The sequence below is a fragment of the Heptranchias perlo genome, chromosome 10 (genome assembly GCF_035084215.1).
Source record: "Heptranchias perlo isolate sHepPer1 chromosome 10, sHepPer1.hap1, whole genome shotgun sequence".
In the NCBI taxonomy this organism is placed as follows: Eukaryota; Metazoa; Chordata; class Chondrichthyes; order Hexanchiformes; family Hexanchidae; genus Heptranchias; species Heptranchias perlo.
In genome coordinates, this window is record NC_090334.1 from 55,981,529 (window position 1) to 56,004,793 (window position 23,265).

The window sequence follows — 23,265 nt, forward strand, 5'->3', positions numbered from 1 at the left end:
GGGAAAATCCTGGGAACTACAGACCGGTGAGCCTGACATCTGTAGTGGGTAAGTTGTTAGAGGGTATTCTGAGAGACAGGATCTACGGGCATTTGGAGAGGCAGGGACTGATTAGGAACAGTCAGCATGGTTTTGTGAGAGGAAAATCATGTCTCACGAATTTGATTGAGTTTTTTGAAGGGGTAACCAAGAAGATAGATGAGGGCTGTGCAGTAGACGTGGTCTACATGGACTTTAGCAAAGCCTTTGACAAGGTACCGCATGGTAGGTTGTTACATAAGGTTAAATCTCACGGGATCCAAGCTGAGGTAGCCAATTGGATAAAAAATTGGATTGACGGCAGAAGACAGAGGGTGGTTGTAGAGGGTTGTTTTTCAAACTGGAGGCCTGTGACCAGCGGTGTGCCTCAGGGATCGGTGCTGGGTCCGCTGTGATTTGTTATTTATATTAATGATTTGGATGAGAATTTAGGAGGCATGGTTAGTAAGTTTGCAGATGACACCAAGATTGGTGGCATTGTGGACAGTGAAGAAGGTTATCTAGGATTGCAACGGGATCTTGATAAATTGGGCCAGTGGGCCGATGAATGGCAGATGGAGTTTAATTTAGATAAATGTGAGGTGATGCATTTTGGTAGATCAAATCGGGCCAGGACCTACTCCGTTAATGGTAGGGCGTTGGGGAGAGTTATAGAACAAAGAGATCTAGGAGTACAGGTTCATAGCTCCTTGAAAATGGAGTCACAGGTGGATAGGGTGGTGAAGAAGGCATTCAGCATGCTTGGTTTCATTGGTCAGAACATTGAATACAGGAGTTGGGATGTCTTGTTGAAGTTGTACAAGACATTAGTTAGGCCACACTTGTGTACGGTTCTGGTCACCCTATGATAGAAAGGATATTATTAAACTAGAAAGAGTGCAGAAAAGATTTACTTGGATGCTACCGGGACTTGATGGTTTGACTTATAGGGCGAGGTTGGATAGACTGAGACTTTTTTCCCTGGAGAGTAGGAGGTTTAGGGGTGATCTTATAGAAGTCTATAAAATAATGAGGGGCATAGATAAGGTAGATAGTCAAAATCTTTTCCCAAAGGTAGGGGAGTCTATAACGCGGGGGCATAGATTTAAGGTGAGAGGGGAGAGATACAAAAGGGTCCAGAGGGGCAATTTTTTCACTCAAAGGGTGGTGAGTGTCTGGAACGAGCTGCCAGAGGCAGTAGTGGAGGCGGGTACAATTTTGTCTTTTAAAAAGCATTTGGACAGTTACATGGGTAAGATGGGTATAGAGGGATATGGGCCAAGTGCAGGCAATTGGGACTAGCTTAGTGGTATAAACTGGGCGACATGGACATGTTGGGCCGAATGGCCTGTTTCCATGTTGTAACTTCTATGATTCTATGATTCTAGAGAGTAGGCATAAATGGGTCATTTTCAGGTTGGCAAGATGTAACGAGTGGAGTGCCACAGGGATCAGTGCTTGGGCCTCAACTATTTACAATCTATATCAATGACTTGGATGAAGGAACCGAATGTATGGTTGCTAAATTTGCTGATGACACAAAGGTAGGTAGAAAAGTAAGTTGTGAAGAGGACATAAGGAGTCTGCAAAGGGATACAGATAGGTTAAGTGAGTGGGCAAAAATTTGGCAGATGGAGTATAATGTGGGAAAATGTGAACTTGTCTACTTTGGCAGGAGGAATAGAAAAGCAGTATATTATTTCAATGGCGAGAGATTGCAGAACTCTGAGGTACAGAGGGATCTGGGTGTCCTAGTACATGAATCAAAAAGTTAGTATTAATGTACAGCAAGTGATTAGGAAGGCAAATGGAATGTTGTCATTTATTGCAAGGGGAATGGAATATAAAAGTAGAGATGTTTTGCTACAGTTGTGCAGGGCATTGGTGAGACCACATCTAGAATACTGTGTGCAGTTTTGGTCTCCTTATTTAAGAAAGGACAAATTTGCTTTGGAGGCAGTACAGAGAAGGTTCACTGATTCCTGGGATGAGGGGGTTATCTTATGAGGAAAGGTTGGACAAGTTGGGCCTGTATACATTGGAGTTTAGAAGAATGAGAGGTGATCTCATTGAAACATATAAGATCCTGAGGGGACTAGAAGGGGTAGATGCTGAGGGGATGTTTCCCCTTGTGGGAAAGACTAGAACTAGGGGCCACAGTTTAAAAATAAGGAGTCTCCCATTTAAGACGGAGATGAGGAGAAATTTTTTCTCGGAGGGTCGTGAGTCTGTGGCACTCCCTTCCCCAGAGAGCGGTGGAGGCAGGGTCATTGAATATTTTGAAGGCTGAGTTAGATAGATTCCTGATTAACAAGGGAGTCAAAGGTTATAGTAGGTGGATGAGAAAGTAGGGTTGAGGTCACAATCAGATCAGCCATGATCTTATCAAATGGCAGAGCAGGCTCGAGGGGTCAAATGGCCTACTCCTGCTCTTAATTTGTATGTTCGTATGCAGATAAACTAAGACAAAATAAAAAGAATTAGCATCTGAAAGTAACAGCAAATTATTTTTGGTTTGATATCTTTAGAAATAATAAATATAAAATAATGAACCATTCAAATATATCTTTGAATCTGTTTTGTATATTACTCAAGGTTTGATGGTGACTCACCATTAAAATATTTCTTAATATACTATGATATTGTGGATTGTTAGTCAGATGTCAAATTTATTAGAAATAAATTCTGCAATGTGTCCCAAAGTCTGCAGGATACAGAATGCAAAAGAACTGTTGATCTTATATACAAAGCTGCAATGTAGTTAATTATTTATCTATAGGAAAATGCATAATTTGATTTACAGTTTAAGTGTCACAGCTGAGGAGGAGAACTGTTACCTGCCCTGAGCGAAAGGCTGAAAGCTAAAAGCTAAAGGCTATCAAATGGAAGATATATTGTAGAAGGTTTCTGTTTGCTGGAATGATCTTATTCCCTTTGTTTTCCATTTGAAGGCACTAAAGCAGTCATGATATGTTTGAAAATCTTTGGATAAGAGCCAAATATAGATTTGTGCTGCACTGGCAAATATTGAAAAAGATGGTCTTTAATAATGAATTTGCTGTACACTGTCATTTTTTTTCTTATTTTGCTGTACTCCCCTGAGAATGAATAACTTCAAAGCAAAGAATGCTGTCTGTTTCTTTGTAATATACTTGATGTTGTCAGAAAGAGCTTTGGCTTTGCTTTCAAAAGAAAGATTCAATCGGCAACATGCTGTAGACATGTGGCAAATCCAAAGAACAAGTAGTGATGTTGTATGAATACTGTATACCATTAATGCACTTCACATACAAACAAAATGTTATCGAGAAAATGTTACTGCGTTGAAGAAATAGTTGACAGACTCAGGCACCAATGGTGTTTTTTTGGGGGCAGTACATTTTTTATTTTGGTTATGATTCAGAGATATATAGACAAGAAGGGGAAAGGTTATGGATGAGAGTCAGAGATAAACGGACTTATTCTCCCGATGTCATGCTGGTTATTATGGCCTTTCACATTATGATGCAAGACCTGTCCTAAACTTTGTTGACCGTGATGCTTGGGTCACCACTCGGAAAGATGGTCTTTTGCTTTTTGGTATGTATGCCACTGCAGCTGGTATAGAGTGGGATTTTTCAAACTCTTATGCCAGATAGGAGCTCCCTAATGGCTTAGCTTATTAAGACCACGGAATAGCTGAGCCATTCAGACTGGAAAAGTACCAGATTCAATACTTGGACTATGTTTAGTTATCTGATCTCAGTCAGGGTGTTGGGGGGGGGGGGGTAACAATTGGCTTTCGTACTCTAGATTAGAGAGAGGAAATTCAGACAGCGCTCATGCTCCTGATTCCTAATCCAGAAATCCCGGCTGGACAATGCATGTATAAACATCAGGCACGTGATTTCCCCTATTGGGAAGCCACCAGTGCTTATTGCCCTCTCACAGTGATATGGATATAAGTTTCACTTTGCAGCTGTCCCATTTCCCTTGATCAGAGCTGCAGCTATTTATTGTCCATAATTAGAACTAAGAGCACAAAAAAGGTACCGCTGAGCCTTATGTGCATCATTTGGGCTTAAAATCTTGAAATACAGTGCTTGATTGGCATCCTGGCCACTGGACTCAGTATCCACCCCCTTCACCACCACAGCACTGTGGCTGCAGTATGCACCAGCTAGAGGATGCACTGCAGAAACTCACCAGACTTACTTCAACAGCACCTCCCAGTCCCGCAACCTCTACCATTAAGAAGGAAAAGAGCAACGATGTAATGGGAATACCATCAACTCCAAGTTCCCATCCAAGTCGCACACATCTGACTTGGACATATACTGCCATTCTTTCATCATTGCTGCTTCAAAATCCTGAAATTCCCTACTTAATGCCATTGAGGAAGCACCATCACCACAAGGATTGCAGCAGTTCTAGGAGAAGGTCCAACACTCCCTTCTGAGGGCAACTAAGGTTGGGCAATATTTGCATTGCCCAAAACCCAGGAACACATTTTTAAAAAGTTGTTCATGTGGAAATTTATTTCCTAATATATACAAAAGAAACTCATAGCTAATATTACAAAACAGTGGTGGTGCCATTTGACAAAGCTTCTCAAGTTTTGATCTTTCATTCTCAGGATGTGCAGCTTTAAATGTGAACACTAACAAGTATTCAGTCTCTTGTCATGCTCTTTCAAGTTTAAGAAAACAGCTTGTTCAGCTCTCCATCAGTTAGATTGCCAAATTGCACACTGAGGTTCTGAATCTTGTGTGGTCCTTTCTAGAACAGATTCATCCCAATGGGATGTTTAATGGCAGTTTCTAAATATCACTTGAGGGCAAAGGAATATAAAACAGTTTGACATCTGTGCAGAGGTTTTTAAGATGCCATCTGAATGTTCATGCTCCACAAGATATTTTGAAAATCCCAGAAGCATTAACTGAGTTCTCTTTAACTCACTATGGTGCTGTTTGGTGGGGGAGGGGGCTTAAAGAAATGAATTGATAGTGGGAAGAGAATAATTTACAAACATTTGGGAAGAATACAGTTTGCCTCACAGTAAGGTAGATTTTCCTATTTCTGCAACTGTGCCTATTGGTGCTACACTTAAAGGAAAATTGGGCAGGAAGGACTGCACAGCTGTGAAGGAGCCCAGCCAATTTTCTGTTCACTTAAAATAATGGATGGAAAATCAGTCAGGCTCTCTTATGCGCATGCGATCATCTGAACCCAAGTTTCCTCTAGTCTTGGTGATCCAACACACCCAGGTGTAGGAACAGGTAAATCTGCCCCAGTTTCTTTATATCCTCACCCACCAGCAGCATTACTCTTGAGTGTCAGTAAGCATGCACTGCTAAAATTATCTCCATGTGCCAGGCAGCTCAGACTCATAAAATTACCCATATATGTCACACAATGCAAATTGTAAAACTACCCCCATACTGTTCATGAAGTTATCACTGCAAGAACATATAACTATTGTTAGCAGTTTAACAAGCAAAAACTGAACCTCATGATCCCTATAAGGGTCTGTAACAGATTCAGAGGTGACACCAAATGGTAATCAATGTCTCATTTATTAATGGTCAAATCAAACATGTAAATGTATCAAATATTTAGACAACAAAGATTAAAACACTATTACCCCATTTGTTCTCTGGGCAGAGGTTGTAATTAAGTTGGCAATGTGGTCGTTTCGAGTTTTCTGACAGTGAGTTGGTCTTCTGATAGTCAGGTGATCTTCTGACAGCTGTGTCATCTTCAGGCAGCTAAGTATTCTTTTGACAGCAGGGTGGTCTTTGCTGATTCCTCTGCCCTGAGCTCAAAAGACATTGGGTTTTTATGTTCCCCCTGACAGGAAACTCCCACCATATATGGAACAACACTCATAAGACCCTTAAAGATTAACAAAGTTGTTTTTCAAAGAATTCAAGATGGTCAGTTTGTTTTAACATCACTCATTTAACCACAAGACCCTTTTCAGCATAGCACTATCTAGCTATCTATCCATGGTCCTGGTCTTGTTGCTATCTTTGGATTATTGTTCCGGTTTTTTGGATCATTATTCCTTTTTTATCATGTAGCTGCCATGTCTAGTAAGGAGGACGACACGGGTCAGTCACTAGTCAAAGGTTAACAGTTTACAATTCAGCAAAATAAGCCGCACACTAAACTAATTATTCAGCACAGCCTGCAGAACATGATGGTTAGTAGCTTTGAGAAAAAGATGTCAATTTTTCCCTATTTCCAATATTCTTACAGGTCAGAGCAGATTGTTAAAGCTTCTTGGCCTGAGTAGAGTTCAGATGGTTGAGATACTTTGTCCTCACATACCTTTGTCCCACATAAAGACAAGGAAGTACTGTTGCCCCTTGTAACTCAGTTACTGTACCATTTGCAATCTTGTTTAACTCCATGGGTGCTCAAAGGTGGAGAGCTGGTAGATGGAGAAACACATTACATTCAAAAAGTTTTAAAGGTTTAAGCAAGGGAATTTCTTATATCTGATTAGTTAAAAGGCGGATGTGCAGCTCCTTTCACCTCTCAAGCTGTTCTACATACACACCCATGTTTGGCATTTGGCTGGAAGAAGTTGTGGAAATGATTACATGGATTTCCACAGTCTCTCTCTTTCTTTCTCTCTCTTTCTGGCTCCCCCCTTGTATCTTATATGATGTTTGGTTTTCCAGTTTTCATTTTAGAGCCTGCAAAATCTAAGTTTTGCAAAGTTGAAAACGAGGATCTGATTCCAGTGCTACCGATCAATGTGAGAGTCTCCAGAGGCCACAAAATAACATTGATACACTTGCTGCAGCTACACTGTAATAGAATGTGGATGAACTTTCATCTCTACAGCACCAAGCATGGGATTCACACAACCCTCTCTTGGACTAATCAGCTAGCCATTATATCTGGGGAAACAAATATATAGCTCCCATTGTGAGAGATGAAATGCCTCTTATTCCACGAGTAGACCCTGAGGAAGGAAAACATTGCAAATAAAAAAAAAAATCTTTCTGATACACAAGAACACAATATAAATATAGATGAGGAAGACCATTTGGTTCATCTTAGCTCAGGATTGCAGCCGGGATATAGTGAAACTAATGATAACACATAGAAAATGATAGTATATGTACTCAGAGGGGCTTTTGTTCTTCTCTCTATATATATTTTATCTTACATTTAAAAAGGTGGGTTTAAGGTAATTAGAACGGGAACTAAATTGCAGTTTTTAGGAATTAAGTTGAAATGGCTAAGATCAAGCCATTTCTGATTCAAAGTTCAAACTGAGTGCTCATCCTAATATATAAATTCATTCATTCAGATTCCTTGCATCCATTTGCAGAAAATCGGGTGGCCCATGGCTGCCCGCCAACATGCAGATGTGGGGAAGGGGGTTCCAGGAGGGGCTCGCAGGAGAGAAGGGGGAGAGCCTGGGGTGAGGGGGCCTAAACTTTCCTTGTGGGGCCCAAAGGAGCGCTCTTGCTCCTCCTGGGGCCACGCGAAAAGTAAAATAATAATTAGTTTAAATGTCCTCTTATGTAGGGTCAGTGGCAGAGGTCACCAGTGGGATCACATTTGGGTTCAATGCCTCCTGTACCCCAGCCCCAAGTGTCTGAAAGCTGGAATACAGTGTTCTCTCAAATCTATCCCCAAGGGTCTTAAGGGGAGTAGTCTGTGCTTCCAATAAGGGGGTACCGACTTGTCCTGGGCCACTTCTCTGGGAGTAGGGAGGAGAAGCTGCCACATGCTCCATTGATGTTGGCAACAATTAAAAGGCTTCCCTGATGTTGCAACATTAGATCAGTAGCTACGAAAGGCTAATGCTGGATTCTTAAATGTGAATTTAAATGTTTCATTGTGATATTAGAAAGAGAGTCAGAACTTCACTTTGGAGAGGTTTTTTTGGAAAATTTTCTTTGCACTTTATTTTTCAAGCATCTAGGTTCATTTGGAATTCTCCCTTGAGATTGTTTTTTGATTGGGGAATTTCTCTAAAATATATTGTAAGGCTGCAGTATGAGTTTCTCAATGAGGATCCCCCTCTATAAACGTTGGTGGAGGAAGAGGAGGAGGAACAGCCGAGAGGTTGGGACGCCAGGTTTATAAGGCAACAGCGCAGGGGATCCAGACCCTCTGGGAGACACCAAGCCACCAGGATGTAGAGACTCAGAAGATTTTATTTTAATAACATTCTGGATTTGTGTGTCAGGAGCTGAGAAGTCCTGGAAGAGCTTTTCTCCATCCTACAGGGAGATCTGCAAACCTCCTCAAGAACCATGGTAGTGCTTATTGTGGTTCAGAAAGTCACTTACAATGCTTCGTTTCCAGACCACTGGAACATTCTAAGGGGCAACAGACATCTTCTGCAGGTCAGTCAGTTTGCTATCCATTCTTGCAAAGGGAAGAAATTAATGGCCTGTTTGCCAGGGCAATTAAGTTCATTATATTTGATGCAGGATCGGGGCGTCATAAGGTCAGGAGTGCGTTTGTTTGCTGCCAATTCCACAGCTTCATTCACAACTCCTCTGATAACGTAGCAGCTCTTGCCAGTCTACGGCAGGACCTGGATAACTTCCAAGCTTGGGCTAACAAGTGGCAGGTAACATTCGCACCACATAAGTGTTAATTAGTGACCATCTCAAACAAGAGAACATTCAGCAGTCTACCCTTAACCAGAAATGGCATTATCATCACTGAGTCCCCACCAAAAACATCTTTATAATCACCATTGACTGAAATGGACCGGCCAGATCAACACCCTGGCTCACCTCCTGACTCCGCAATTATCTACATGGTTCATGCAGGAGTGTGATGGAATAGTCACCACTTGCCTGGATGCGTGCAGCTACAACAGCAACTTGACACCATTTAGGACCGAGCTGTTTGCTTGATCGGCACCTTTGTTGGGGTTGTAGGGCAGGCAAATGTCCTATCCCATCACACATCTGGTGGTGGATTATAGGACTCAGAATATCGGGGCCTCTGATTTTAATACATGCAACACTGGCTCCAATAACTCCCTTTAAAGTCCTGACATTTCTGTGTATATTACTCATTTTTAAACCTCCAAACGGTGATCTAAATTTCTAATCTTGTGTGGTATATGATATGCATATGATGTGTATAATAGAGTTTCATTTACATTATTTGCATTGTAAAGTAGTTCACTTACTATTGTTTGCAAAGGTTGTGGTGGGAGAATAATATATGGTTTTCACTGTAAGTTGGATAGAAAAAATTTACAATGAGTCTCTGATATCCAAACTTGAAATTATGGGAGAATCTTGCTGCACTGTGATTGCCACACAAATCTGCTGGCTAGTGAGGAGATTGGACAAAAAGGTAACTGCCAAACCACCATAGAAATATGCTCAATAGATGTTAACAATCTATTGGCGGAAAAGACATTACTGTCATGTTAAAGCTATAGCAAAATTTTCAAACTGGCACATACAGCCCAAACCCCAGCCTCATGCCATTTTCCACATGGTTGTATGTTAGGATTAAAATTAAAATGGGATATTGACCCTATGGCATTTAATCACTGGGATGTGGTTGATGAGTTATCACTTTAAAGGCTGAATTTATTAGCATTTATTAGCTGTTGGACTATAACCTGGTGTTGTACGACTCTGTACTATTTTTTAAATTGTAGGGGTAGGATCAGTGAGCCCAATCTTATAGGTGATTAGACTTTATAAGAGTCACATGTATGAGACTTCTGTACCTAATTCTGGTCAATTAATTTGACCTGATATTAGTAGCAGATTTTCTGCTTTGAATTCTGAAATACATCCCTTATAGCGAAGGGCGAGAAGAGATGAAAGTGTAGCAGAATTGTTACTTGCTTTATTGAGATGTTCTTTGTGATTTACATCTATTACTGAGTGTCACTCTATTGATTTTAATATTGAAAATAAATGATTTCTAAATGTTAAGAAGACAGTGGGGGTTAAATTGGATAAGGCATGAAACTGGGCACGGGTACTGCGATCCGCGATTAACCCGCGCCCGGTGCTTTCATTACGAGCAGGACGAAACATTCGTCCTGCCTCAGCACTCACCTCAGCCAAGCGTTAAAAATCTGCGTTGACACGAGGATTCGAGGACATTTTCACTTTCCACCAGCAAGGAGGAGCCTGAATCTTTTAAAGGCAGGCTGTCTCTCTGACAGCCTGCCAAAATCTCTTAAAGGTAGTCGGTACCTGTAATTTGCTAAAAATAACAGTCTGCTGTCGGCACGGAGTCTGAATGGAGATCAGACATCGCACACGTAAAACACAGATGTAGGTCCTGTCCCCATGTTTACACACTGATGAGTTATGTTAAAATATTGAATAAAGTCTGTGCACCACTAAATCCCACATCCTCCAATCTGCATGCCACACCTCACTAATCTGCCGGTCTGAGTTCGTACCAGGCCTGCGAGATTGCGTGCACCTAGATTCTCTGATGATGCACTAGAGGCTTTGGTGCAAGAGGTAGACAGAAGGAGGGATATCCTATATCCGCGGAGGCGGGGGGGGGGTGGTGGTGGTGGTGGTGGTGCAAGAGGCCTTCCGGACATATGCTCAAAAGGCAGCGGGAGGCAATAGGGGTGCAGTGAATGCCAGGCACATAGCACCATGAACGTGGATGCAGTGCAGGTAGAAGTTCAATGCTTTGACATGAGTGGTCAAGGTGAGTAAAGTCAACTGTCAAGTGACATCACCTACCAACGACACCACTAGCCTTATCTGGGTATGGTAGCATAGTAGTTATGTTACTGGGCTAGTAATCCTAGAGGTTCTGGACTAATAATCCGGAGTTATGAGTTCAAATCCTGCATAGCAGCTGGGGAAATTTAAATTCAATTAAATAAAACCTGAAATTTAAAAAAAACTAGTATCAGTAATGGTGGCCATGACTGTCGTAAGAACCCATCTGGTTCACTAATGCCCTTCTTCTTTAGGGAAGAAAATGTGCCATCCTTACCTGGTCTGGCCTATAAGTGACTCCAAATCCACAGAAATGTGGTTGATTATTATTGTCCACTGAAATGGCCTAGCAAGCCACTCAGTTGTATAATCTCGCTAAAGACAGTCATAATAAGAATAAAACCGGACGGGCTACTAGGCACCGGACACGACAAAAGCAAACCAAGCCCAGTCAACCCTGCAAAATCCTCCTCATGAACATCTGGGGACTTGTGCCAAAATTGGGAGAGCTGTCCCACAGACTAGTCAAGCAACAGCCTGACATAGTCATACTCACAGAATCATACCTTTCAGCCAACGTCCCAGAATCTTCCATCACATCCCTGGGTATGTCCTGTCCCACTGGCAGGACAGACCCACCAGAGATGGTGGTACTGTGATATACAGTCAGGAGGGAGTGGCCCTGGGAGTCCTCAACATTGACTCTGGACCCCATGAAATCTCATGGCATCAGGTCAAACATGGGCAAGGAAACCTCCTGCTGATTACCACCTACCGTCCTCCCTCAGCTGATGAATCAGTCCTCCTCCATGTTGAGGAGCACTGAGGGTAGCAAAGGCACAGAATGTACTCTGGGTGGGGGACTTCAATGTCCATCACCAAGAGTGGCTCGGTAGCACCACTGCTGGCCGAGTCCTGGAGGACATAGCTGCCAGACTGGGCCTGCGGCAGGTGGTGAGCGAACCGACACGAGGGAAAAACTTACTTGACCTCGTCCTCACCTCGCAGATGCATCTGTCCATGACAGTATTGGTAGGGGTGACCGCCGCACAGTCCTTGTGGAGACGAATTCCCGTCTTCAAACTGAGGACACCATCCAACGTGTTATGTGGGATAGATTCAGAACAGATCTAGCAGCTCAAAACTGGGCATTCATGAGGTGCTGTGGGCCATCAGTAGCAGATCTGTATTCCAGCACAATCTGTAACCTCATGACCTGGCATATTCCTCTCTCTACCATTACCAACAAGCCAGGGGATCAACCCTGGTTCAATGAGGAGTGTAGAAGAGTATGCCAGGAGCAGCACCAGGCATACCTAAAAATGAGGTGCCAACCTGGTGAAGCTACAACACAGGACTACATGCATGCTAAATAGCGGAAGCAACATGCTATAGACAGAGCTAAGCGATTCCACAACCAACGGATCAGATCAAAGCTCTGCAGTCCTGCCACATCCAGTTGTGAATGGTGGTGAACAATTAAACAACTAACTGAGAGCAGGAGGCTCTGTAAACATTCCCATCCTCAATGATGGCAGATTCCAGCAAGTGAGTGCAAAAGACAAGGCTGAAGCGTTTGCAACCATCTTCAGCCTGAAGTGCCATCTCAGCCATCTCAGCTTCCTCCCGATATCCCCACCATCACAGAAGCCAGTCTTCAGCCAATTTGATTCACTCTACATGATATCAAGAAACGACTGAGTGCATTGGATACAGTAAAGGCTACAGGCCCCAACAACATCCCGGCTGTAGTGCTGAAGACTTGTGCTCCAGAACTAGCTGCGCCTCTAGCCAAACTGTTCCAGTACAGCTACAACATTGGCATCTACCCGACAATGTGGAAAATTGCCCAGGTATGTCCTGTCCACGAAAAGTAGGACAGGACATCAAGCAGCACCTGCTCACCGATGTTCAGTTTGGGATCCGCCAGGACCACTCGGCTCCAGACCTCATTACAGCCTTGGTCCAAACATGGACAAAAGAGCTGAATTCCAGAGGTGAGGTGAGAGTGACTGCCCTTGACATCAAGGCAGCATTTGACCAAGTGTGGCACCAAGGAGCCCCAGTAAAATTGAAGTCAATGGGAATCGGGGAAAACTCTCCAGTGGCTGGAGTCATACCTAGCACAAAGGAAGATGGTAGTTGTTGTTGGAGGCCAATCATCTCAGCCCCAGGACATTGCTGCAGGAGTTCCTCAGGGCAGTGTCCTAGGCCCAACCATCTTCAGCTGCTTCATCAATGACCTTTCTTCCATCATAAGGTCAGAAATGGGGATGTATCGCTGATGATTGCACAGTGTTCAGTTCCATTCGCAACCCCTCAGATAATGAAGCAGTCTTTGCCCGCATGCAGCAAGACCTGGACAACATCCAGGATTGGGCTGATAAGTGGCAAATAACATTTGCGCCAGTGCCAGGCAATGACCATCTCCAACAAGAGATAGTCTAACCACCTCCCCTTGATATTCAACGGCATTACCATCGCCGAATCCCCCACCATCAACATCCTGGGGGTCACCATTGACTAGAAACTTAACTGGACCAGCCATATAAATACTGTGGCTACAAGAGCAGGTCAGAGGCTGGGTATTCTGGGGTGAGTGACTCACCTCCTGACTCCCCAAAGCCTTTCCACCATCTACAAGGCACAAGTCAGGAGTGTGATGTAATACTCTCCACTTGCCTGGATGAGTGCAGCTCCAACAACACTCAAGAAGCTCGACACCATCCAGGAGTAAACAGCCCACTTGATTGGCACCCCATCCACCACCCTAAACGTTCACTCCCTTCATTACCGGCGCACAGTGGCTGCAGTGTGTACCATCCACAGGATGCACTGCAGCAACTTGCCAAGGCTTCTTCGACAGCACCTCCCAAACCCGTGATCTCTACCACCTAGAAGGACAAGGGCAGCAGGCACATGGGAACAACACCTCCTGCACGTTTCCCTCCAAGTCATACACCATCCCGACTTGGAAATATATCGCCGTTCCTTCATCGTCGCTGGGTCAAAATCCTGGAACTCACTACATAACAGTACTGTGGGAGAACCTTCACCACACGGACTGCAGCGGTTCAAGAAGGCGGCTCATCACCACCTTCTCAAGGGCAATTAGGGATGGGCAATAAATGCTAGCCTTGCCAGCGATGTCCACATCCCATGAACCAATAATAAAAAAAAATCCACTGCTCCATGCATTACACCCCCATCACCCACCTACCAACAAACTCTTTCAATCAGTACTCAACTCTTCCAATCAGATGTTTCCTCTCACCATTACACATTACCACTTTTGCAAGGCGCCCACCCACAACTCACAGGGCACACACACTGGCAGCTATTCAACCATGACAGACACTCGTTCTGCTTTCTTGCAGGGGAAAGTGGCGCATAACAGGAGGCAGCAAGTGGCTGTGGCATTTAGCCCCTCGAGCCTGTTCCGCCATTCGATGAGATCATGGTTGATCTGTGACCTAACTCCATATACTCACCTTAGCCCCATATCCCTTAATACCCTTGGTTCACAGAAATCTATCAATTTCAGATTTAAAATTCACAAGTGAGCTATCACCAACTGCCATTTGCAGAAGATGTTCCAAACTTCTCCCACACTTTGTGTGTAGAAGCGTTTCCCAACTTCACTCCTGCACGTCCTGGCTCTAAATATTAGGCTATGTCCCTGTGTCCTAGTATTCAAGCATAGGAGATCTCCAAAAACAGTTACAAATGCATCAGCAGCCAGAAGCAATAATCCAGCAACTAACCTGTAAATCCTGCATGGTTCCTTTAAATAGCGCTGGTGGAGGTCCTCCAGGCACTCTAAGACACGTTCAGATGGTCGTGGTTAAGATAGTGTCGTGGGTGGAGCGTTAAGTGCTAAAATGGTGTCTATCACTTTAAATCAGCGTTGCACACGAATCAAACGCATTTTCCCCCTACTTTACATGATGCTGGCGTTCGTTATTTGTGCATGCGCTAAACCCTTTACCAAGGTGGTGTACGGTGCATGTCACACTAGAAGTGTGTGTGCGCATCCAAGATGCCATCTTGGATCTCCGGGAGGCTGTGTAGCGGCAAAGCAACAGGCGCTAGACAGCTCAATTTAGTGCCCAGTGTTGTAAAAAGTTTACTGATTCGATGTCAATAAATGATGTGAAATGTTAGAAAGTAAAACAGGATTGGCGTGATAACTCGAATCTAATACTCATAATTTTAAACAATTAATTGTTTACATTTATGTGTTATGACACCTTACAGTGCAGGTTCTGAGTTATCAAGGAACATTATTCACTTTATTGGAAAACATGACATTGCTTTTAATAGCTAATCCACCTTATTTAATGGGAAAAGTCTTAAGGCCAAATCCAGGTGTGAATACAGGCATTGATGCACTTATATACAAGTAACTGCATGGACCCCCCAGGTTTTTCCAGGAATTCCTTTTAGTGCTTTCAGGACTTTGCTCTCTCCTATCACTAAATTGTCCTACTTTAACACAAGGGCCCCGAAATTCTGTAAGGGGTTTTCCTGGTCTCCTGCTGTAACTCTGGTGAGAGAGCAGAGGAACCCTGAGGAAAACGGAGTTCGCGGCCATTTTAGCCATTTACGCCATTTCCATGTGGTACTGCGGGCTTTCTACCAGAGTACTGTGGGAGACTGGGAGAATGCCCGTGGTATTTCAGGGCCAAAGATAACGTTTAGTTTGCTTTCCTTTCTTTCCTACAGTATCCACTTTATTTTGTTTTACTTTGTACCTTTTCCGTTAGGAACATATTGTTTAAAATGATATAACACTCCCCTTCTCAGCCATGTTCATCCCCAAATGATCCCAAGTTATGGGAAGACAAACATACTTCTCATTAAGAGTAACCTTTTTACCAAGTTCATCCCCCAATGAATAAAGCGACTGAGCTCGAAAGCAGGAGCATTAAGGTGAAACATACAACCCACATTAGGGCAGGGATTGATGTCAGCAAAACATGCCTTCTGAGCCTTGTTGTCAACTGCAATTCCTCCAACAAATGAGATCCCTCTGCACCATAACCCTATACTTTCTGTGTACATTCTTATAAATGTCAGCCATGAAAATTTCAACATTCTCAACTATATTACTCTTTATTCACTTTCAATCCTTCTTTCTATCAACAATAGAATATTTTAGGTTTTCTCTCTTTCACCTCCTCCCCCCACCATATTATTTTCTATTAACATTTCTCTGTGCTTTTGTGTTATATTCTGTTGTGCTAAGTTTCAATAATATAGATTATATTACAAGAAAATTATCCATTTCTTATCCTAGCCTTTTCCACTCTTGTGCTTCAAATTCATTCCTCATTGTACACTTACTGTCTTCCAGTGATGTTCTGCTCTATAAAATATAGCCTAGGAATTAAACTGTGCAATATTAACAATATGTGTCTAATATATTCAAATGAAATTACTTTGTTCATGATTTTAATAGCGGTGTTAATCCATGTAAAGTAAATGGGTTAACACCTTATTTAAAATAGTGGACACAGTAATCTCATACAAAAGTTTTTCCTAGCTTGTGTAACCATCTTCAAACGTTCACATTATGGCAACTTGTGGTTTGCCATTTGAATTCCTTTTCCATTCACAACAAGTGAGAACAAGGAAATCCTTCTTGCTTTAATGTGGTCTTTCTGTTCTTTTTGACAGGATCCAGTACTTGCCAAATGTTCCTGTGTTGCAGACTTTTAAAGATTAAGCACAGAGAGTGGTCGCCAGGGCCCAGCTTAAGAGTGAAAGAAAACATGCTCGTTCCAGCTGTATGTCCACTGTTACGTCCAAGAGATGAAAAATAATTTTGCTTCAGATTTCCAGATATCTCTTTTTCTTTAAAATTTCCCAAAGCCCAATCATCCTGACATTTTTACATCAGTTGTCAATTTTTAAGACCACTTTGTTTCATTGCTGGAATCTGACTCTTTCCCCCCACATCTTTTCACTGTATCTGATATTAGAATTGTGTCAACATGGAAGGTTGATGAATGAGTGGCAGACCATGTTGTGATTATTGCCATTAAACTTGATTGGTCTCCAGGAATCACACAGGTATCTCTCACTCTCTCATCATTTCATCTATTTCCTTCGTTAGCTTGTACTCCTCATTAGCAGTGTGGGTACATCTATGCAGGATGCAATCAGTAGGGCGTTCCATTAATCTCCTTCCCATAATTAAAAATTAATCAACTGGGACAAGCTAGGGAACACAGAACAAAATATATCTGTTTTCTGTTTGGTACACAAACACTGGCAAGAATATAAAAAAGAAAGCAAAGAAAATTTAGCTTCCTCACTTATTTATGTCCGTATGCAAGAGCTTACATAAAGGGGCTGATTTTCGGATAGCTGAGTGGGTGCGTTGGGGGCGGGGGAGCTCCTAAAATGGCGGAATCCCGGACGGGGTTTGGATCCCGGCTCCAACCCGCTGACTTCCGGGTTCCCCAGTGATGCGTTTGGGTGCGCGCGCAGCTCCCGCATGCGGGACTCCCACCGGCAATTAAAGCCAGCGGGATGGTGCTTTACATAGTTATTTAGATACTTGAGGTACTTGACAGACCTCATTGAGTGGAGATTTTAGCAGGGGTGCAATTTCGTAGGATCCTCAGTGTGTTTCCCGTGCTGTGGGAAACACTCCCTGTTGGAGCAGACGTGTTTCAGCCAGCAACCAGTGGGAGGTGCAAAGGATTTCTTGACAGGTGGGGGGAAACCTCATGTATTGCAGCAGGGCACTCTGTCACTTCAGACAAAGTTTTGACTGCAACACCTTTGTCTTTCCATTCAAAATGCTTAATTTATACCCTAAACTCTGCTGTGCAAACACATTTACCTACTTTGCGGACCCCCTCAAACTCACACAGTCAGGATGGGGGTGCCATGGCTGCATTCATCACTTCATCCGAGGACGAGCAACATCACCAGCCTCGCCAGGCACGCCGTCCACCTCCGCCACGTGGAGCTCCACAACACAGTGCTGCGCCACAGGCACCTGCACAAAATAGTCATGCAACTACACATACACCCACTGTAGGGTGACCCAATGGGTGGCATCAAGTGCGGGTGTTCATGGTGAACTTCATGAAAGGGACTTATTACACAAGCCAGTCAAGAATGGCCAAGACGTGGCAGTAGTGGTGACAATAATAATATTTAATGTGCCATTAACAAAAATCAAATATAAATAAAAAACATGACAAACCGTCAAACACCCTTGTGCATCCCCTTTGTGCTCACAAAAACTTTGCCTTACTCCTGCGTGCTGCTTCCCCTGTGGCTGCAGCAGAGGTAGTGGCAGGTTGCTCTTGTTCATGCCCTGACCGATTAGATGCTTTGGGCCTACGCTCTCTGGGTTTCAGTGCCCATGAGGGCCCCTCCGAAGACTGCTCCATCTGCACCTGTGCAGGGGCAGACTCAGCCGCCTGAAAAGGAGGCAGCATTGCAGGTGAGAGGGGGGCAACGGGTGAGACGTGGGAGCGCTTTGACTGACATCCCCACTTCTATGTCCCCTTTCGCCATCATCCCTCTCTTGGGCCAGGCCCACATCACTCCTACCACCCTACTGGACGACAGTTTGGAGGACATGTGTGAAGCCTTCTAAGGGCAGTGCCAGTGTATCTGCCTGCCTGTTTAAGGCGGCAGAAAGTTGCTCACCCTGAGTCCGAAGGGCCGTTGCCAGGGGTTCAATGGACTCATTGGTGAGTCGTGCTTGAAGCTCGATGGAGGCTAGCCTTCCCTCCATCGCAGACATTCCAGCACTTACCCACGACACTATCTCAGAGATGCCCTCAAGTCCCTGTGACAGTATCTCAGAGATTCCCTCCTGTACCTGTGCCACAATTCCACACATGCAGGAGTTGGACTCCTCCATCTTCTGCACGATTGTGGAGAGTGTGCGTGGCACCTGTTCCAGCATTTCGCAAATGTGCTGCTACCCCTCGCTCATTCTCCTTTTAAAGGATGGGCCCCCAGGGTTCAGCATCTGTGTCCAGCTGAGCAGAGCCTGGAGAAGAGTGCTCCCACCAACGCGGACTCTCCACAGCTGCCCCTGCCACCAGTGTCTGCTCGTGCTCGCATGGGTATGGTGACTCACCATGTGCGACCGCAACTAAGTGAGGACGGGGACCCACCAAGGTGTGTGTATCTGTGCTGGCGGATGGCTCGCTCAGATGTGACGGTGCCCCCTCAGAGGCCGACAGATCCCCTGAGGAATCGCCCTCTGACGTCACAACGGTCACTGAATGCCCTGTAAGAGAACAGAAGGCAATATTAAGCATGATGACAGATGTTGAAGTGCTGAAGATGGCAAGGCATGTTAACATCATTTGCTATTGTGAGTGCTGAATGTTAAAGTTCTGTCACCAGCCATTTGTCGGGTGGCAGTCTCGGCGTCCCCGACGGACATGCACTCGAGGGTGCGGCTTAGTTCAAGGGCCTCCTGCTCCACGTCCGCGAGGACGACCAGATGTTGCGGCCCCACTCTGGACTTCGCCCTCTCCCGTGCATTCTGGGCTCTCATCTCCTATAAGGGGACAAAGTAGAGAGACGTGAGTGAGGGGTGGTGACGTGGCCAACCGCAGAATGCATTGGTTTGGGTGAGGCTGACCGTGAAAGAGATGCATCAGAGGGTGAGTATGAGACAGAGCCATGACATTGTATGAGGATTGGGTTGAGTGGTAGTGGTGGGGTGAGTACTGGGGAGGTGAGGAAGTGCAGGTAAGTTGAGGATGAGGTTTGAGTGGGTGTGAGGAGTGATGTGATAGAGTAGTGTTGGCAGTGCCGAAGGAGTTGTGGGGTGGGGCCGGTGATGTGGAAGACAGAGTGTAGGAGAATGAGTAAATGTACTCACTTTGGCTGACCTAGTTAGGTCATTGAAGGGCTTCCTGCACTGTATCCATGTGCGGGAGATATTGCTGCTGCTGCTGACCTCCTCTGCCACCTCGAGCCAGGCCTTCTTGGTGGCAGAGACAGGCCACTTCCTCCCGTCCGCTGGGTAGAAAATATCCCTCCTCCTCCTCACCCCATCCAGTAGGACCTGGAGTGAGGCAACAGTAAATCTGGGAGCGGCCTTTCCCCTGGTCTGCTCCATTCTATACTTTTGGTTGTTTGCTGCAGGAGCAGCATTGGAGGACTGCCTCTTTAAATAGGGCTCCTCCAGCTGACAGCCTGTGACGCGGGAGCGCAGTCCGCCTGCTGCACAGGTTGACGATGGGAAACCCAGAAGCCACGGTAAGTGGCTTCAATTTACCCGCGGATGCGTGGAGACTGGACGGATGGGTGGGTTATGCATGCGCCCAGTTGCACCCCAGCTGCCATCCCGCCTCCCTGGTAATATCGGGGCCAAAATGTTCATCTTTGTCCATTCTTGGCACCTGACCCTTGTAATCTCTGTGTGGTAATCAGTTATAAGAATAATTTGTGGAAAATTCCTCTCCACAGTAGCCACTGGTTTAAGAGCTAATTTACAAGTGTAGCGTAAGCTAGGAAAGGTGTATGTCAGTCATAGCAGAGGAGCCAATATTTAAGTACAGAAGAAGCACTGTTAATGAAGGAAGAGTTGCTATTAATTAATTAACTATCTCACTGTAGCTTCGTGCTACAAAGACAAGGCTCTTGAAAAAAAAGTTTATTAATGAAAGTACTCAAGTAAGATATTTCCTCTCCCACTTCGATTTATTTTCTCTTCTTGATGGTGTTATACTGACCCTTTAGCCCCTCGCTGCAGAATATAATAAGGATCCAAAGCACCTAAAAGTGCATTGAGTGCCTAAAAGTGCCTTGAGATTCCTGCAGCCCGAGAGGATGGAAAGCAAGATTTCTGGCTAGGTAGGGCCAGCAATTTTGGATGGAACCTGATTCCACCGGGATTCTGCTCTATTTGCAATGTTCCTTTAAATTCTGGTGGGTGGTGGCATGGGTGAATTTTCTGCCCACTCCACATGTCAAAGGCTGGGGGGGTGGTGGAAGTTCTGCCTATTTTACCCTTGGTATGCCTCAGTGGAACTCAAGCCAAATTTCAGGAATTTCACGGCCATGAAGTGCATTCAACATAACCAGCGGAAGAATACACCATGTGCACCAACCTTCCCCTTCTGATTTGGGAACCTTAGAAATAGAAACAGTACATTATTTTCTGCTTCACAAGTGAAACACTTAGGTTTTTTTCTTTAAAAGAATTGTAATTGAGGTAGAACCTCTCCCCTGTGCCAGTTCGGGACTTTGTTGGGGGAGGGGCACCTCAGATGAGATCCTTGCTAGCTGAAGACATTTAAATACAGGGAATGAAAATAAAACCTGGAAATCAAAAGGTCCAGCTATCACACTTGGTAATGTGGGAAATGTTGCTTGTTATTTACTGCTTTAAATCAATTATTGGCTTTGCCACCCCCTGTCATTATAACCAACTCCACCACTACAATCCCTCTGAGCTCATGGTTCCTCTGACTCTTCTCCCTCTTCATCTAGGTCACATGCTCTGGTCATTCTCACTAAGCCCCTCCACCTCCCTCTTCTCATTTAAGACCCATCTGCAAACCCACTTCTTTAAACAAGCCTTTGGCCTACCATCCTAATACCTCTTTCTTTGGCATCGCGTCTATTTTTTTCCTTACAACTCTGTGAAGTGTCTTGGGATGTGTCCTTTTGTTAAAGGTGTTATAGAAATGCATGTTGCTGTTGCCTTTGTGCTGCTATGTGTGTTTTCCAATCTTTCAAAAGGTGGACCAACACTCTAGTCAGACATGGCCAATTATAATTCATAAGCTAATTTCTTTTTCACATAATCTGTCAATGAGAAGGGGAATGATTACAGCGAATTTCAACTTATTTTGTAACAATCCTCCTAACAGAAAATAACAAAACACACTTCACTGTCCCTATTCACTGTCCGGGACCAGTACAAATTGGACGGTCTGCATCTGGGCAGGACTGGAAACAATGTCCGAGGGGGAGTGTTTGCTAGTGCTGTTGGGGAGGGTTTAAACTAAAGTGGCAGGGGGATGGGAACCGATGCAGGAAGTCAGTGGGAAGTAAAGTGGTGACAGAAACAAAAGGCAGTAAGGGAGAGTGTACAAAACATGACTGGACAGATGGTCTGAGAAAGCAGGGCAAAGACCAAGGGAAGTCTAGATTAAACTGCATTTATTTCAATGCAAGAAGTCTGATGGGCAAGGTAGATGAACTCAGGGCATGGATGGGCACATGGGACTGGGATGTTATAGCTATTACTGAAACATGGCTAAGGGAGGGGCAGGACTGGCAGCTCAATGTTCCAGGGTACAGATGCTACAGGAAAGATACAGCAGGAGGTAAGAGAGGAGGGGGAGTTGCGTTCTTGATTAGGGAGAACATCACGGCAGTAGTGAGAGAGGATATATCCGAGGGTTCGCCCACGGAGTCGATATGGGTAGAACTGAAAAATAAGAAGGGAGAGATCACTTTGATAGGATTGTACTACAGACCCCCAAATAGTCAACGGGAAATTGAGGAGCAAATATGTAAGGAGATTACAGACAGCTGCAAGAAAAATAGGGTGGTAATAGTAGGGGACTTTAACTTTCCCAACATTGACTGGGACAGCCATAGCATTAGGGGCTTGGATGGAGAGAAATTTGTTGAGTGTATTCAGGAGGAATTTCTCATTCAGTATGGCCCGACTAGCGAGGGGGCAAAACTTGATCTCCTCTTGGGAAATAAGGAAGGGCAGGTGACAGAAGTGTTAGTGAGGGATCACTTTGGGACCAGTGATCATAATTCCATTAGTTTTAAGATAGCTATGGAGAATGATAGGTCTGGCCCAGAAGTTAAAATTCTAAATTGGGGAAAGGCCAATTTTGATGGTATTAGACAGGAACTTTCAGAAGTTGATTGGGAGAGTCTGTTGGCAGGCAAAGGGACGTCTGGTAAGTGGGAGGCTTTCAAAAGTGTGTTAACCAGGGTTCAGGGTAAGCACATTCCTTATAAAGTGAAGGGCAAGGCTAGTAGAAGTAGGGAACCTTGGATGACTCGGGAGATTGAGGCCCTAGTCAGAAAGAAGAAGGAGGCATATGACATGCATAGGCAGCTGGGATCAAGTGGATCCCTTGAAGAGTATAGAGATTGCCGGAGTAGAGTTAAGAGAGAAATCAGGAGGGCAAAAAGGGGATATGAGATTGCTTTGGCAGATCAGGCAAAGGTGAATCCAAAGAGCTTCTACAAATACATAAAGGGCAAAAGAGTAACTAGGGAGAGAGTAGGGCCACTTAAGGATCAACAAGGTCATCTATGTGCGGAACCACAAGAGATGGGTGAGATCCTGAATGAATATTTCACATCGGTATTTACGGTTGAGAAAGGCATGGATGTTAGGGAACTTGGGGAAATAAATAGTGATGTCTTGAGGAGTGTACATATTACAGAGAGGGAGGTGCTGGAAGTCTTAACGCGCATCAAGGTAGATAAATCTCCGGGACCTGATGAAATGTATCCCAGGACGTTATGGGAGGTCAGGGAGGAAATTGCGGGTCCCCTAGCAGAGATATTTGAATCATCGACAGCTACAGGTGAG